The sequence below is a fragment of the Pseudorca crassidens genome, chromosome 19 (genome assembly GCF_039906515.1).
Source record: "Pseudorca crassidens isolate mPseCra1 chromosome 19, mPseCra1.hap1, whole genome shotgun sequence".
In the NCBI taxonomy this organism is placed as follows: Eukaryota; Metazoa; Chordata; class Mammalia; order Artiodactyla; family Delphinidae; genus Pseudorca; species Pseudorca crassidens.
The window spans coordinates 2737759-2756493 of NC_090314.1; the positions used below are offsets into that span (position 1 = coordinate 2737759).

Genomic DNA, 18735 nt, shown 5'->3' on the forward strand with positions numbered 1-18735 from the left:
TACATATTTCAATTATATGGGATACTTAGTGTAGTCAAAACCATAGACATTGAGAGGGTAATGATGCTTTTCATGTGGTTATGGGAAAAAAAGGAAAGTTATGTTTAAAGGATATTGAGTTACAGTTTTAAAAATAGAAAAGAATTAGAAAGTAAAGGGTGATATTGGTTGCCCAATAATACGAATGTATTTAATATCACTGAACGGTGCACTTTATAATAAGTAACATGTTATATTTTATGTTATTTGATTTTACCAACATAAAAAATTGGGAAAGAATGTAATATCAGGAAAGGGAGTGGACCTGGGATGGAGCAGAGAGCAGTCAGAAGGGTGAGACACTGCATATTTGGAAGAAGAAGAGGCGAGAGTCTTCATTGGCCAAAAGAGACTTTATAAAAAAATTAAAAATTACTCTGAGGGTGTAGTAAATAGATATCTGTGGGTGTACTGCTGTCTCCCATGAGTTATCTTAAAGAGTCTTTAATAAAGTCCAGAAGGTTTGCTGAGGCTTTTCTAAAAACTAGATTCCGTATGAGATAATTAGAGGCTGGTATTTAAGTCTATGTCTAGGTTGACAGATTTTGGAGGGAAGACGAACCCGAGAACAGTGGAGGTCCTGAGAGTGTAAGTATATGGAAAGTAGAAAACAGAATAATAAAGGGAATTAGGAAAACTTTGGACTTTGAAGGTCATGGATTACTGAGTCAGACCTTTGATTTCTAAGGAGTTATATACGCACTTGCTATTTGGATTACTTGTTGATAAAGATCAGTGGAAAAACTAGAGTTGTTTCCAAGTGTAGGTAACATATAATGAGAGGACGGAGGTGGAACGTAGGGAGGCCCAGAGAAAAGTGGGAAGGTCATATTGGGCCACGATGGTGGTAGTATCCCGCAGAACAGATGGTAGGGCAGACTATGATTCATCTTTCTTATTTTGGCTCCCCACCTCATCCTTAATAATTCTTTGGGAATATTTCATTGCTCTGTGATGCAGGTGCAGAATTCGAGTGAGGAGACTACACCCTCAGTGTCCAGTTGTCTGAGTCCTCAGCGTGCTTCAAATGATGGAGAGTTATTGTTTCTTTATGAGAAGAGTTAGTACCTCGTAGGTAAGCTTAAGCTGGAGCTTATGCAGTATTGATTCCATTTTATATATACTGATGGCATGGAGGTTCCTCCTCCTCTTTTCTTGACCATGAATCTATATTTCTCAATATTTGGGTATATCAGATAAATACATTAAGTAAAGGAATCCTATATATTGCTCCCTGCATAGTTTGCTCTTTCTTCTTTCTCTTTTACCTTTACTAAATTAGCACAGGGAGAGACCTTGAAATGTTCTAATCAGGAGAGATTAGAACATCATATTTCTAGAGAGGTTGGTTGGACAGAGCAGGGGTCCCATTGAGAATCAAAGCTTGTTTCTACTCGGAAGTGTACCTGTATAGGGTATATGGCTCCAGGAAACCTTCTAGAATATTCCAACGTCCCTGCAGGAGTTCATTAAGAGAGGCAGGATCTGGTACCAGATCAGTGTACTATGACATGTTTGTCAGTCATCTGATGTGAGATTCTCAGAGCCAGTCCTATACGGTAGGGCTGACTGCACACTGGTGTAGAACCTGTGAAAGCCTTTGATTTCATGTTAAAGATGGAGCTCTGATTTCCGGGAGAATTTTCTTACCTGACTGAATGTCATCCTTCTGTGGGGATGAGATTCTGTGCTTTTCCTCTGTTGATGACCACTGACTGAAAATCATTAGAGGATCATGTCTAGAGAGCATTCTTTATTTAATTTCTTAAAGAAGAAAACATAGAAAACATTTTTATCCACTTTCAAATTGTGGATCAAGGGGAATGACATCAGAGAAAATGTCCGAGTAGGGAGCTCTGGCTTGTGTCCATCCCCAGAAACACTGACATACGTGGTAAAACCTGTCAAAATTATCTTATCAACACATGTAAGTTTTCTCTTCTTTTTGCCATGTAGATTTATCATTCATTGAAACTTTACTGACTACAGGATGTGGAGAATAAACAAGGAAGTAGAAACTGTGTTTCCTGATGAGAGAATCACTAAGTCACATTAGCTGTTTTGAGCTATGTCTTACTCACCATGACCATAATTAAACAAACAAACAAAACACTTTGGTTTTTCTGTAAGTCAGTTTCGACATTTCATAGTTAAAGACAAGGTAACAGATACAGACTTAGATTTACCAGAATTGAGTATAATTTTGATTGTACCTGTGTTGAATATATGAGCATGACCTGCTACAAAACTTCATCATACTTATTGCCACAACTGACAAATTTCCTTTTTCCTCTCCTGATATGTTGCATGTAAGGAATGCATAGGTCACTAACCCCAGTTGGTCACAGGTAAACTCTGCCACATGGATTACTGCATGTTTTCCTGCTGAAAGACCCTACATTCTAGAGTATCATGCCTGCAGAGTATCTGTGCTCTTCTTTTTTCTGGCTAAAGGTTTGATAATCACCTAATTTTATGAGAAATATACAAGTTGTATTTGGATATTCTTCAGATTTTTATTTATCCATTCTATTTCAAGTCCTAAGTGCAAATATTAAAGTGATTTCCAAGAGGGTGGTAAAAAAGACAGCTACGTTTATGCTCCAAAGTTAGCAATAAATCATAATATAACTGTAAATGCATTATTGTGTGATTAATAGGTAGATATTTATGTAAGTGCAATTTTAATAATGCTTTGTGGATAGCTTCAGAATGTAGGTATTAGGAAAAGAAGAAGGAGTTCCTGAAACAATCAGGGAATTATAGAGAAGTCTTTGTGTCTGTAATTACCAATCTGAAATAATGCATTTTCTCAGAAATAAACTAGGCATAAAATTGTAGGAAAAAACTACATGAAATGAAACAACATGTGAGATGGCCATACAAGAAAAAGAATATTCTCAGAGAATAATGAACAGTGTGGAGTTCAGCAGAAGGGTAATACAGATTCAGAGAGTAAATCTTTGGAGGGCCTAATTATGAGTTCCTCATATTTCATCTTTGGAGAGATGGTAGTCATTTGAAATATGATTTTATATGGTGACATTAAAATACTCAAATACTTTCGTTTAGAATGACCACTTAGAACCAGAATAAATGAAAGGGAACACAAAATTATGTTTCTGTTGATTTTTTGTGTGTGTGTGTGGTACACGGGCCTCTCACTGCTGTGGCCTCTCCCGTTGCGGAGCACAGGCTCCGGACGCGCAGGCTCAGCGTCCATGGCTCACGGGCCCAGCCGCTCCACGGCATGTGGGAACTTCCCGGCCCGGGGCACGAACCTGTGTCCCCTGCATCGGCAGGCGGACTCTCAACCACTGCACCACCGGGGAAGCCCAAGAAAACATTTTCAATCTTACGGTACAGTAGCTTGAAAAGTACAGTCATACAGTACAACAGCTGGGATACTTGGGCTGGCATCGAAGGAACAGGCGAGAAGAGTTACTGATTGGAGGAGGGAGAGGAGGTGGGAGACGGTAGAAGTGAAGGATCGTCAGCAGTAGGAGACAGAGGGCAAGCTGCCATTTCACTCATCCCTGACGTGGATGGCACAGGTTCTGGTTCCTTGCTGGATTTAATTCTATCCACCCTCTTGAAAAAATGATCCATTGATGCCTGGGTAGTAGCTCTTTTTTTCTCATCATAGATGACAAGGTAGCACTGGATTGCATTCTGAATGGCTGCTGCAACTTTGGGTACCATTTTATGTTCAGGTCCTTTACCTCAAAAACTAACAGTGCCTCCTCAAATAAAGAAAACCCCCTTGCCATTTTCTGTGCCGTGAATCTCTTTAGTTCTTCAGTTACTTCTTCTTGTTCCTCCTGTCCCTCTTCATCCTTTCTCTGGGCCTCCAGTTCCATCAGTAAGCTCCTCATGTTGCACAGCAAGGAGTTCAATGAAACGGTCCTCTTGCAGATTTAACTCCAGCTTCTCGCTGAGGGTCACTATGTTGGGGAAGACCTCTTAGGACTTCTCATCTACCTTCTCAAATCCATAAAAATCATGAACAAACTGTGGGCAAGGTTCTTCCAAACCCCATTCATGGTGACCGCCATACCCTCACACCAAGCGAAGTCAATGTTTTTATGGCCTTGTAGATGTTATAGTTCTTCCAAAATTGTCCCTAGGTTGTTCCTGATTTGTCATTTACCTTGACTGCCTGACAAAAAGTGTGACATAAATAATATTTCTTGAAAGTCGCTATAACTCCCTGGTCCGCAGGTTGCATGAGCAACTTAGGTGGCAGATGCACTACTTTGATGTTGGGATGAAAGTCATCCATGAACGGGGTGTGGCCCAGAGCATTGTTGAGCAGCAAAAGAATGTTTTGCTGGGACGTCATTCTCCAAGCAGTATTTCTCTACCTCTGGGATAAAGAGGTGGAAAAACCAGTCCTGGGAAATGGCCTGTGTAACCCAGGCTTTGGGGTTACGCTTCCACACAACAGGAAGAGAGCCCTTGGCTATGTTTTTAAGGGCTCTTGGGTTCTCTGAATGATAAACTAAGGCTTCAGCTTCATATCACCAGAAGCATTGCCACCAAACAACAGTTAGCCTATCCTCTGCTGCTTTATAGCCCGGCATCAACTTTTCCTCCTTACTGATGTAACTTCGGTCCAGCATCCTCTTCCAGTACAGTTGTGTCTCATCGACATTAAAAACCTGCTTCGGTAAATACACACCGTCATCAATAATTTCTCAAAGTGTTTCCGGAAGTTCCTGGACAGCTACTCTATCTGCACTTGCTGCCTCTCCACTTACTTTTACATTGTGAAGTTTGGCTCTAACCTTGAACTGATGAAACCAGCCATGGCTGGCATTAAAAGGTTTGCCCTCTGATTCTTTGCCGTGTTTCTTCTTCAAGTCTTCATAAAGGCTTTTAGCTTTCTCTTGAATCAGCATTAAGCTGAACAGGATGTTGATCCTACATCCGTACACTGAAAAGTTTCTGCATCTCCATCACTTTTCCATGCTTCTTCGATATTTTGTCATCATCATCGGCACGGCAAACTTCACATGTTCCATGATCTTGTCCTTGTTCTTTAGAATCGTGCCAATGGTTGAATGATTCATGTTATAAGAATGAGCGATGCTTAACATCTTTTCGCCTCGCTCCACTCTCTCAATTATTTTCACTTTTGTTTCCATGATTATCGCGTGGCGCTTCTTAGCAGTACCAGCTACATCACCGCTGCTTTTACACTTGCCTCCAGACATCTTGGGCTTGAAATAAAGGTACTGTACTACTGTACTCTACACAGTACTGTAAACTACACAAAAGCACAACCACTTACAGAGGATGCACACACATGACAGTGTATGCCAGCCAGACACGTGAACCAACTTACATGATCGGACATGCGAATGGACGTTTGCATCTTTGAAAGTTTGCAACTTGAAGGTTCGTATGTAGGTGACTTACTATATTTGTACTGCCCTAGGAGATCTACCTAGGAAAACTTTGGTATGATTTATGTCAGAGAAAGTTTTGCTTATGTTCTCTTCTAGGAGTTTTAAGGTGTCCTATCTTATATTTAAGCATATAAGCCGTTTTGAGTTTATTGTTGTGTATGGTGTGAGGGTATGTTCTGACTTCACTGATTTGCATACGGCTGTCCAACTTTCAAAACACAACTTGCTGAAGAGATTGTCTTTTCCCCATTGTATATTCTTACCTCCTTTGTCGAAGATTAATTGACCATAGGTGTGGGGGTTTATTTCTGGGTCCTCTGTTCTTGTCCATTGATCCATATATCTCCTTCTGTGCCAATACCTTGCGGTTTTGCTTACTGTAACTTTGTAGTATTGTCTGAAGTCAGGGAGGGTTATGCCTCTTGCTTTGTTCTTTTTCCTCAGGATTGTGTTGACAATTCTGGCTTTTTATGGTTCCATATACATTTTAGGATTATTTGTTCTAGTTCTGGGGAAAATGTCATGGGTAATTTGATAGGGATCACAATAAACCTGTATATTGCCCTGGGTAGTATGGCCATTTTAACACTATTATATCTTGCCATCCAAGAGCGTGGGATGTCTTTCCATTTCTTTGAATCATCTTCAATTTCCTTTACTAATGTTTTGTAGTTCTCAGTATATAAATCTTTCACCTCCTTGGTGAGGTTTACTCCTAAGTGTTTTATTTTTTGATGCTCTTTTAAAAGGGATTGCTTGTTTACATTCGCTTCCTGATATTTTATTGTTAGTGTAAAGAAATGCAACCAGGGACTTCTCTGGTGGCTCAGTGGTTGAGAATCTGCCTGCCAATACAGGGGACATGGGTTCGAGCCCTGGTCCAGGAAGATCCCACATGCTGTGGAGCAACTAAACCTGTGCACCACAACTACTTAGCCTGCACTCTAGAGCCCATGAGCCACAACTGCTGAGCCCGTGTGCCACAACTACTGAAACCCGCCTGCCTAGAGCCTGTGCTCTGCAACAAGAGAAGCCACTGCAGTGAGAAGCCTGCACACTGCAAGGAAGGGTAGCCCCCGCTGGCCACAAATAGAGAAAGCCCGTGCGCAGCAATGAAGACCCAATGCAGCCAAAATAAATTTTTTTAAAAAAGAAAGAAATGCAACCAATTTATGTATGTTAATATTGTATCCTGCTACTTTGCTGAATTTGTTTATCAGTTCTAGTTGTTTTTGTGTGGGATTCTTAGGGTTACCTTTATATGTATTATCATGTCATCTGCATATGGTGTCAATTTTACCTCTTCCCTTTCAATTTGGTTAGAATTTATTTCTTTTTCTTGTCTGACTGTTGTGGCTAGGACTTCCAATACTATGTTGAAGAGAAGAGGTGAGAGTGGGCATCCTTGTCTTCTTCCAGATTTTAGCAGGAAGGTTTTCAGCTTATGAACATTGAGTATGATATTGGCTGTGGGTTTGTCATAAATAGCTTTTATTATGTTGAGATATGTTCCCTCTATACCCCCTTTGGTAAGCGTTTTTTGTTTGTTTTGTTTTGTTTTGTTTTGTGGTACGCGGGCCTCTCACTGTTGCAGCCTCTCCCGTTGCGGAGCACAGGCTCCGGATGCGCAGGCTCAGCGACCATGGCTCACGGGCCCAGCCGCTCTGCGGCATATGGGATCTTCCCGGACCAGGGCACGAAGCCGTATCCCCTGCATCGGCAGGCGGACTCTCAACCACTGCGCCACCAGGGAAGCCCTGGTAAGCGGTTTTTACCATGAATGGCTGTTGAAGTTTTTCAAATGCTTTTTTCGACATCTATTGAGATGATCATTTGTTTTTTGTTTTTCCTTTGTTGATGGGGTGTATCATGTTGATTGATTTGCATATGTTGAAACAACTTTGTCACCCTTGGGTGAATCAAATTTGGTCATGGTGTATGATCTTGTTATGTGTTGTCAGATTCGGTTTTCTGATATTCTGTGGAGAATTTTTGCATCTATATTTATCAAAGATATTGGCCTGTAATTTTCTTTTTTGGTAGTGTCTTTCTCTGTTTTTTTTTAAGTCTTTATTGAATTTGTTACAATATTGCTTCTGTTTTACGTTTGGTTTCTTGTTTGTGAGGTATATGGAATCTTAGCTCCCCGACCAGGGATTGAACCCGCACCCCCCCTGCACTGGAAGGCGAAATCTTAACTGCTGGACTGCCAGAAAAGTCCCCATCTGTTTTTTTGTTTGTTTATTTATTTTTTAATATATTTATTTATTTATTTTTGGCTGCATTGGGTGTTCTTTGCTGTGCGTGGGCTTTCTCTAGTTGCAGCAGGCGAGGGCTACTCTTCATTGTGGTACACGGGCTTCTCATTTTGGTGGCTTCTCCTGTTGCAGAGCATGGGCACTAGGCACACGGGCTTCAGTAGTTGTGGCTCTCAGGCTCAGTAGTTGTGGCGCACAGGCTTTGTTGCTAAGTAGCATATGGGATCTTCATGGCAGGGCTTGAACCCATGTATCCTGCATTGGCAGGCAGATTCTTAACCACTGTGCCACCAGGGAAGTCCCCCCCATATGGTTTTGATAACAGAGTGATGGTAACTTCATAGAATGTCTTTGGAAGTATTCCTTACTCTTCAATCTTTTGGAAGAGTTTGAGAAGAATCAGTGTAAGTTCTTCTTTGTATATTTGGTAGAATTTGCCTGTGAAACCATTTGATCCTGGACTTCTGTTGGTAGGGAGTTTTTTAAAATTACAGATTCTATTTCACTTTTAGTGATCAGTCTGTTGAAGTTGTCTATGTCTTCTTGATTCAGTTTTTGTCGGCTGTAAATAAACAACATACATTTTTAGATTATGTTAGCACCTAAATATTTGCCATGTATTAGACCACAAGAAAGCAAAGAAAAAAGTATTAATATATTTTTTCATATAGAAAAGGTATCGAAATATTATTTAAGAAATTGGGATAATAATGCTAATTATAATAATGACAAACAGTTCTGAACTTAAAGACTACTTTCTCTGAGATGCATACTATATGCTAATTGTTTTACTGTTTTTAAATCCATGGAATGTATTCTCCTTTTTAATTTAATTCTTTTATTTTACCTGTACATTGTTAAAAACAATTTAGTTGCACATAATGTAAAAAATTATACTTTAATAGGAGATATTAATCCATTTACATTTAGTATAGTACTGAAAATACTTAGGTTTAGAGTTACCATGTTATTGTGTGCTTTCTTTCATTTATTTATTTTTTAAAATGATTTAATTTTGGGTTTTTTTAATAAATTATTTATTTATCTATTTTTAGTGTCTCTATTGGAGTGTAATTGCTTTACAACGGTGTATTAGTTTCTGCTTTATAACAAAGTGAATCAGCTATACATATACATATATCCTCATATCTCCTCCCTCTAACTTCTCCCTCCCACCCTCCCTGTCCCACCCCTCTAGGTGGTGACAAATCACCGAGCTGATCTCCCTGTGCTATGCAGCTGTTTCCCACTAGCTATCTATTTTACATTTGGTAGTATATATAAGTCCATGCCACTCTCTCACTTCATCCCAGCTTACCCATACCCCTCCCTGTGTCCTCAAGTCCATTCTCTACATCTGTGTCTTTATTCCTCTCCTGCCCCTAGGTTCTTCACAATTTTCTTTTCATTTTTTTTAGATTCCATATATAAGTGTTAGCATACAGTATTTGTTTTTCTCTTTCTGACTTACTTCATTCTGTATGACAGACTCTAGGTCCATCCACCTCACTACAAATAACTCAATTTCATTTCTTTTTATGGCTAAGTAATGTTCCATTGTATATTGAAGGTGTGCGACATCTTCTTTATCCATTCATCGGTTGATGGACACTTAGGTGACTTCCATGTCCGGTCTATTGTAAGTAGAGCGACAATGAACATTGTGGAACATGACTCTTTTTGAATTATGGTTTCTCAACTTATATGCCCAGTAGCAGGATTGCTGGGTCATATGGTAGTTCTATTTTTAGATTTTAAGGAACCTCCATACTGTTCTCCATAGTGGCTGTATCAATTTACATTCCTACCAACAGTGCAAGAGGGTTCCCTTTTCTCCACACCTCTGCAGCATTTATAGTTTGTAGATTTTTTTGATGGTGGCCATTCTTATCTGTGTGAGGTGATACCTCATTGTAGTTTTGATTTGCATTTCTCTAATGATTAGTGATGTTGAGCATTCTTTCATGCATTTGTTGGCAATCTGTATATCTTCTTTGGAGAAACGTCTATTTAGTTCTTCTGCCTATTTATGGATTGAGTTGTTTGTTTTTTTGATATTGAGCTGCATGAGCTGCTTGTAAAGTTTGGAGATTAATCCTTTGTCAGTTACTTCATTGGCAAATATTTTCTCCTATTCTGAGTGTTGTCTTTTTGTCTTGTTTATGTTTTCCTTTTGCTGTGCAAAAGCTTTTAAGTTTCATTAGGTCCCATTTGTTTATTTTTGTTTCTATTTCCATTTCTCTAGGAGGTGAGTCAAAAAGGCTCTTGCTGTGATTGATGTCATAGAGTGTTCTGCTTGTGATTTCCTCTAAGACTTTTATAGTGTCTGGCCTTACATTTAGGTTTTAGTCCATTTTGAGTTTATATTTGTGTATGGTGTTAGGGTGTCTTCTAATTTCATTCTTCTTGTAGCTGCCCAGTTTTCCCAGCACCACTTATTGAAGAGGCTGTCTTTTCTCCATTGTATATTTTTGCCTCCTTTATCAAAAATAAGGTGACCATATGTGCATGGGTTTATCTCTGGACTATATCTCCTGTTCCATTGATCTATATTTCTCTTTTTGTGCCAGTACCATATTGCCTTGATTACTGTAGCTTTGTAGTATAGTCTGAAGTCAGGAAGCCTGACTCCTCCAGCTCCATTTTTCTTTCTCAAGATTGCTTTGTCTATTCGGGGTCTTCTGTGTTTCCATGCAAATTGTGAAATTTTTTGTTCTATTTCTCTGAAAAAATGCCATTGGTTGTTTGATAGGGATTGCACTGAATCTGTAGATTGCTTTGGGTAGTATAGTCGTTTTCACAATGTTGATTCTTCCAAGCCAAGAACATGGTATATCTCTCCAGCTGTTTGTGTCATCTTTGATTTCTTCCATCAGTATCTTATAGTTTTCTGAGTACAGGTCTTCTGTCTCCTTACGTAGGTTTATTCCTAGGTATTTTATTTTTTTGTTGCAGTGGTAAATGGGAGTGTTTCCGTAATTTCTGTTTCAAATTTTTCTTCTTTAGTGTATAGGAATGAAAGAGATATCTGTGCATTAATGTTGTATCCTGCTACCTTACCAAATTCATTGATTAGCTCTAGTAGTTTTCTGATAGCCTCTTTTGGATTCTCTATGTATAGTATCATGTCATCTGCATACAGTGAGAGCTTAACTTCTTCTTTTCCATTTTGGATTCCTTTTATTTCTTTTTTTTCTCTGACTCCTGTGGCTAAAAATTCCAATAGTGTGTTGAATAATAGTGGTGAGAGTGGGCAACCTTGTCTTGTTCCTGATCTTGGTGGAAATCGTTTCATGTTTTCACCGCTGAGAACAATGTTGGCTGTGGGTTTGTCATATATGGCCTGTATTGTGTTGAGGAAAGTTCCCTCTATGCCTACTTTCTGGAGGGTTTTTATCATAAGTGGGTGTTTAATTTTGTCAAAAGCTTTCTGTCAAGAGCATTTAATCCATTTATATTTAAGGTAATTATCGATATGTATGTTCCTATTATCATTTTCCTAATTGTTTTGGGTTTGTTATTGTAGGTATTTTCCTTCTCTTGTGTTTTCTGCCTAGAGAAGTTCCTTTAGCATTTGTTGTATAACTGGTTTGTTGGTGCTGAATTCTCTTAGCTTTTGCTTGTCTGTAAAGTTTTTAATTTCTCCGTCGAATCTGAATGAGATCCTTGCTTAGTAGAGTAATCCTGGTTGTAGGTTTTTCCCTTTCATCACTTTAAATATGTCCCGCCACTCCCTTCTGGCTTGCAGAGCTTCTGCTGAAAGATCAGCTGTTAGCCTTATAGGGATTCCCTTGTATGTTATTTGTTGTTTTTCCCTCTCTGCTTTTAATATTTTTTCTTTGTATTTAATTTTTGATAGTTTGATTAATATGTGTCTTGGCATATTTCCCCTTAGATTTATCCTGTATAAATATCCTGTATAAACTCTCTGAGTTTCCTGGACTTGATTAACTCTTTCCTTTCCCATATTAGGGAAGTTTTCAACTATAATCTCTTCAAATACTTTCTCAGTCCCTTTCTTTTTCTCTTCTTCTTCTGGGACCCCTGTAATTCGAATGTTGTTGTGTTTAATGTTGTCCCAGAGGTGTCTCAGATTGTCCTCAATTCTTTTCATTTTTTTTCTTCATTCTGCTCTGTGATCGTTATTTCCACTATTTTATCTTCCAGGTCATTTATCCATTCTTCTGCCTCAGTTATTCTGGTATTGTTTCCTTCTGGAAAATTTTTAATTCCACTTATTGTGTTGTTCATCATTGTTTACTTTTTCTTCTAGGTCCTTGTTAAACGTTTCTTGTATCTTCTCCATTCCAGTTCCCAGATTTGGGATCATCTTTACTATCATTACTCTGAATTCTTTTCAGGTGGACTGCCTATTTCCTCTTCATTTGTTTGCTATGGTGGGTTTTTACCTTGCTCCTTCATCTGCTGTGTGTTTCTCTGTCTTCTCGTTTTGCTTAACTTACTGTGTTTGGGGCCTCCTTTTTGCAGGCTTCTGGTTCGTAGTGTCCCATTGTTTATGGTGTCTGCCTCCAGTGGCTATGTTTGGTTCAGGGGGTTGTGTAGGCTTCCTGGTGGAGGGAACTAGTGCCTGTGTTCTGGTGGGTTGGGCTGGATCTTGTCTTTCTGGTGGGCAGGTCCGCATCCGTTTGTGTTTTGGGGTGTCTGTGACCTTATTATGATTTTAGGCAGCCTCTCTGATAATGAGTGGGGCTGTGTTCCTGTCTTGCTTGTTGTTTGCCATAGGGTGTCCACCACAGGAGCTTGCTGGTCTTTGAGGGGAGCTGGGTTTTAGCATTGAGATGGAGATCTCTGGGAGAGCTTTCGCCTTTTGATATTTCATGGCTCCGGAGTTCTGTGGTACACCAATGTCCTGAACTTGGCTCTCTCACCTCAGAGGCACAGGCCTGACACCCGGCCGGAGCACCAAGACCCTTCAGCCACACAGCTGGAGGTGAGAGCAAGAGGTAACTTTCGTACACCTCAAAGACCACCAATGGGATTCACAGACCATTTTCTCTCCAGAAGTGAAGAAAACAGAATTCAGTCTTCGGCTAGTCAGCCACTTTGGTAGCCAGCCTCCAAGATGGCCCTAATCATCCCCTAATTATCTCCCAATCTTCATGCACCTGTGTGGCCCCTCACACTTGAAAAGGGCTGAGTGTTTAACTATTAAGACATTGCAGAAATTACAAAGTGCAGCTTCCAAAGGTGGGTCATAAAAGACATTGCAGCTTCTGATTTGTTTTCTGCTAGATCACTCATCCTGGAGTAAGCCAGCTGCCATGTCATGAGGACACTCAAGCAGTCCTAAGTAGAGATCCATGTGGCAAGGAGCTGAGGCCTCCAACTGCAGCCACGTTAGTAAGTCATCTCATAAGTCAAAAGATTTAATTTTATTTATTTTTCATTGTGTTGGATCTTCATTGCTGCACAGGGCTTTCTCTAGTTGTGTCGAGCAGGGGTTATTCATCGTTGTGGTGCACGGGCTTCTCCTTGTGGTGGTCTCTCTTCTTGTGGAGTGTGGGCTCTAGGTGCATGGGCTTCAGTAGTTGTGTCATGCAGGCTCAATAGTTGTGGCTCGCAGGCTCTAGAGCGCAGGCTCAGTAGTTGTGGCTCACAGGCTTAGTTGCTCTGCGGCATGTGGGATCTTCCCAGACCAGGGATTGAACCCGTGTCCCCTGCATTGGCAGGCGGATTCTTATCCACTCTGCCACCAAGGAAGTCCAGTGTGCTCCTTTTTAAACCTAGTCTGTTTCCTTTATTTTCTATCTTAACTATTCTGTATTAAATTTAAAAAATAATACTCCTTTCTACCCCTCCTCTTTGAGGATTATATATGAAGAAGTATGTCTTATTTATTAATCTCAAATTTTCAGCTTACCTTTGAGAAGTAATCACAAGGTCAAGTGTTTAATACCTTTCACTTCCACCTGGAAAAGCATGGATATTAAAGTGCTAATATAATTACCTTCCCTAGTCTATATTTTTTACTTTTTATTATGTATAAAAAACAACTAAAAACATACACGGTTTGTAAGAAAATGACAAATTTCAGAAAATTCAGAATCTGAATACACTCTATACCTAGCTTCTAGATAAAGACACAGAAATTTTCCAGACACTCAGAGGCCCCCTGGTCCCATTCTAGTGGCTCTCCTTAAGGTTTACTATTGTTCTGGTATGTAACAAAAAGATCACTTTACCTGTATTTTGTATTTTATATAAATGCTATGACACAGTATAACCACTTTTGGACAGGGCTTTTTATTCCTTATGTTGCTTGTGAATATACCTATATGGTTGCCTGTTGTGATCATGTATTGACACTGTTGCATAGGATTCCATCGTGTAAACATTTAACTACTAAGTAATTTATTCCAATGTGTATTACAATATGAGTGATTTTTAGTTTGTGTCTCTTGAGAATAGCACTGGTATATAAATTCTAGAACTTGAGCTTCGGTGGTGTGTGTATAAATTATTGTTCAGTGTACATGTAGTAGTAAAATTTTTGAGTCATAGCTTTCATGTGTTTATCTTTTTAGATACTTCTAAATATTTTCAAAACATTTGTATGAATTTTCATGCTCAGCAGCAGTGAATGAGATTCAAGGATTCCACACATTCTTGTCAAACCTGTTAATACCTGTCGTTTTCATTTGAACTTTGTGGTTCGTAAGTGATAATTCCAAGGATTGCTTTTGTTTCATTTCATTGACTCCTAAGAAGCCAAGCATCTTTTGATATGTTTACTTAACATTCTGTACTCTCTTTTTTGAAATATCTTTTGGTATATTTTCCCCATTTTTTCTCTTACATTATCTTCTTATTGAAGACTTTTTTTTTAAAACATCTGAAGACTTTTTATTTAGGAGTTTTTTATATATGTTTGATATGAGTTCTCCTCTCTTTCTGTCTCTCTTTCTTTAGATGATTGTCAGTTTTTAATGCTAATAACATCTAATTTGTCATTTTCCTCTTTATTTACTTCTTTAGTCATATTTCTATTTATTTATGTAATCTTCTTATCTGTAGCAGAGCACATTATTTATTCTAAACCACAAAGATATTTTCATTTCTTCGATATATCTAATTATTAAGCTTTAAATTTAAGTTAACTTTCTAAACTAAATATGTTGTATCATAGTGAAAATTAATTTTTCTATGACAGCTGAAAGGTTACATTTATTCAAAAAATGTTGTATTCAGCTTTCTTTGCATTTGCTCCTACCTCTCATTGATTCACAGAGGTAAACACCACTTCATCCATGGATCTGACTTTTCTCTGATGTCTCATGGTCATTCGCACCAATTCTTACGTCCTGAAATCTTTAGCAATCCCATTATTCCACAAAAGCAAAAACCCTCCTTGGGCCTTTTTCCTCAGAAGATTGATTATTCCCACATTTTAAATGGGAGATTGCAATAAGTTAGGAGAAAATGCCACAAGGGTCTCTCTTTTTTTCACATCTTTTATCAGCCTCTGCTTGCACTCTCTGTTCAAAGATTTTTGTACAACACATTGATGGAAGATGCCAGTTGTTCCTCTCCCTGGGGCAAAAGACAGATTAATTACCTGACAAATAAAATAATGACAGTGTCTTGCTCTGTTCAAATGTTGGACAGGATTGCTTGCATCCTACTTTAAAAGTGTCAGGTGACTGAATCTTAAGATTCCTGGGCTTTAATCCACACTTGCACCGTGCACAGCACCCAACAGGACTGCCTTACATGACCCCATGAGACTTTTGTGTGCAAGTGGAACAGATAAAAATATAAAGCTATTGCTGTCTGTTTGTGTCATAAAAATGACTTTTTGTCTCACTTGAAATATTTTTTTCTAAAATCCAAAAACGTGTCAGGCTAAAATATTGGACTTTCAAATATGGTAAAATCTAAGAGCCTTCAAATTTCTTTCCAGTATTGGTGGTGGTGGGTGCCACGTGAGCTATGACTTCATTAAACACAGTAGGTGAGATTCCTTCATAGGCCTGATTGCGGAATATGACAATAATCCCCGGGAAAATCTGGGCATTCGCTAGTTCTCCAGTATTGGGTAAGATGGTAGTACGGGCCCCTCGTTGTCCTATATGTGAATGCAGATCAGTTGAGAGAGGTGGGGATAAGACAAGCAGCCTAAGTATCCTTTATGTTTGTTTGTTGTACTACTAGTGGAAAGAGGAAGGCTCAACCTGTCACCATGGTTGATATAGGAAATGAGCTGCTTGAAACGACACAGAAATGTACCTGCTTGTATTTTCTGTGCGGTGACCCTCTCTTTTGGTGTGCCCTGATACCTCCCTCAACTTATGTACCAGCTCCAGCAGCATTAAGCAGAAATCCAAAGAAATCTATTCTTTGGAATTATGAGGAAGGGAAGACTCGAAAATTTCATGGCATGTTTTATACAAGTATACACGTCACCATCCTTATCTATGTCGTGCCGTGCATGGGGGGTCAGTAGGTTCAGGGGATTCTGGAAGCACCAAGGTCTGTGGGGTTAATCAGAGCTGCACTCATGGGCAAGAAAAGAGAAGGGCCTTATCTTGGTCACTTTCTCAATGCTAGTAGCTACAAAAGAAGAGGACAGCAGACATCTTAGGGAGAAGAGCCAACATTAAATGAAATGTCCTAATTACTCTAGGCAACCTCTCATGATAGCCTCCCATAGCTCCTCAAATCCCTACATCCTTGCACAAGGGATAGTGTAATATTACTGGAGCGTGTGACTGCAGATTAACATTATTTTGTTGAAAAAAATAAAAACAGGTTCAAGTGACAGGATTTGAAAAGGGTTCACAGTGTGAGAGAAACTACTGTAACAATGTAGACAGAACACTTTGGAAGGATTCATCATGTTTTTATTTTTATTTCTTTTTTGCTGCTTCAGAACCTGTAGTAGAGAGTGGTGTGTTCCATGACGCAATCCCACTTCTTATAAGTTTTAGGTGGAATACCCCATTAGGAAAAGGTGCACGTAAGGAAGATTAGTGAGTCAAACTCCTCTGCCTCTGTCAGCAGTGGGTGAAAAAGGATTTAGACCAAGAGCTTTCATCCTTTGATGTTCAAAGTTTTCACTGTATGAATGATGTCTTGTTTGTTTGCAGGTCAGGAGGCTTGGTCTCGATATCCCTGTTTAAAAAGTGTTATCACATGTCTGCCAGAAAGAATTGCTGATGATACTGGAAAAAATTGACAGTTATCCCTAACAATTAAGGGTTTCTCAGCAACATGGTTGGAACGAGAGATTGTTACACTGAGTGAAGCAAGTCAGACACAGAAAGACAGATATCATATGATATTGCTTATGTGCAGAATCTAAAAAGAAAATGGTACAAAAGAACTTATTTACAAAACAGAAGTGAGTCATGTATATAGAAAACAAACTTATGGTTACCAGGGGATAAGTGGGGGAGGGATAAATTGGGAGAATGGGACTGACATATACACACTAGTATATATTAAATGGATAAGTATTGATATGGACCTGCTGTATAGCACAGGGAACTCTACTCAATGCTCTGCACTGGCTTATATGGGAAAAGAATCTTAAAAGAAAACAAGGGTTTGAGGATTATATAATAAATATATATGTGCAAAACCTTTAACATGAAAAGAAAAATCATCTAACTCTGTGGTCCCTGTTATGGTGTAAACATATTGTACCTCTAATTTTCAAATTTTGAAGCCCAGCTCCCATGTTGATGGTATTAGGAGATAGGGCTTTTGGGGGGTGATTAGGTCATGAGGCCAGAGACCTCAAACATGGGATTAGTGACCTAATAAATGTAGCAACAGAAGATCTTATGCCCATTACATCATTTCATTGCAGAGCCAGAAAACCCACATTATGAACCAGAAATTGGTCCCTCACCAGACAATAAGGCAGCTGGCAACTTGTTCTTTTTTTTAATTAATTAATTGATTAATTTTTTGGCTGCGTTGGGTCTTAGATGCGGTGCACGGGCTTCTTATTGCAGTGGCTTTTCTGGTTGCGGAGCACAGGCTTTAGGCGTGCCGGCTTCAGTAATTGTGGCACGTGGGCTCAGTAGTTGTGGCTCATGAGCTGTAGAGCGCAGGCTCAGTATTTGTGGTGCACTGGCTTAGTTACTCCATGGCATGTGGGATCTTCCCGGATCAGGGCTTGAACCAGAGTCCCCTGCATTGGCTGGTGGTTTCTTAGCAACTGCGCCAACAGGGAAGCCCTAAATGTCTGACTCTGTTTCTGTTTTGTAATTTAGTTCATGTGTAGCAAATTTTAGATTCCACCTATAAGTGATATCTTATGATAAGTCTCTTTTTCTGTCTGACTTATTTCACTTAGAATGATCGTGCCAAAGTCCACCCGAGTTGCTTCAACTGGCCTTATTTCATTCATTTCATGGCTGAGTAATATTTCATTGTACATAAGTACAACATCTGCTTTATCCATGTTTTCCTTCCAAGGACATTTAGGTTGTACCAACTCGAGGCTGTTGTAAAGAGAGCGGCACTAAACGTTGTGGTGCTTGTGTCCTGCGGATTTTTTTTTTCCAAAGATGTATGCTGATGACTGGAAGTTCCGTATGCTCTGTACATCTGTTTTATAGATTTTTTAGGAAACACAGTACACTTCTCTAGAGTGGCCGTTGGCAAATTACATTCCCACCAGCAGCGTAGAGGGCTCCCATTTCTCCACGCCCTGTCCTGAATTTCTGCTTTTTACACTTTGTGAGGACAGCCCTTCTGACTGATGCGAAGTGATACCTGCTTGTAGTGTTGATTTGCATCTCCCGCCTGTTTGGTAGGCCAAAAAGGGCGTATGCGTTTTTCCTTAATATATTCAGGAAAAACGCATACACCCATTTGGCCAACTGCATCATTGGCGAATTCAGCCGCTTTTCATGTGCTTTAATGACGATTCCAGTCTACCTCTTGAAATACCTTTGCTGCAATTCTGTCTTGCTTTGAAGTCCTTTTTGATGACTTACCTCAAGAGATTTTTCAACAATAGGTATCATTTACAGTCTGCAGGTTTGTGAATTGCA

At 39.4% G+C, this 18735-nt stretch overlaps 1 long non-coding RNA gene across 2 annotated transcripts in view; it reads left to right on the forward strand.

Annotated features, from left to right (window-relative positions):
- LOC137212550 (uncharacterized) overlaps positions 1 to 18735 on the forward strand; it is a 40326-nt gene that overhangs the window by 14187 nt on the left and 7404 nt on the right. The window contains exon 3 of one of the 2 annotated variants that reach the window (XR_010937529.1): positions 1000 to 1073. The exons of the other annotated variant lie outside the window; for it this stretch is intronic. This is a non-coding gene — a long non-coding RNA (uncharacterized lncRNA). Of the gene's footprint in view, positions 1 to 999; positions 1074 to 18735 lie in introns of those variants that run through there. 2 annotated transcript variants of the gene reach the window in all.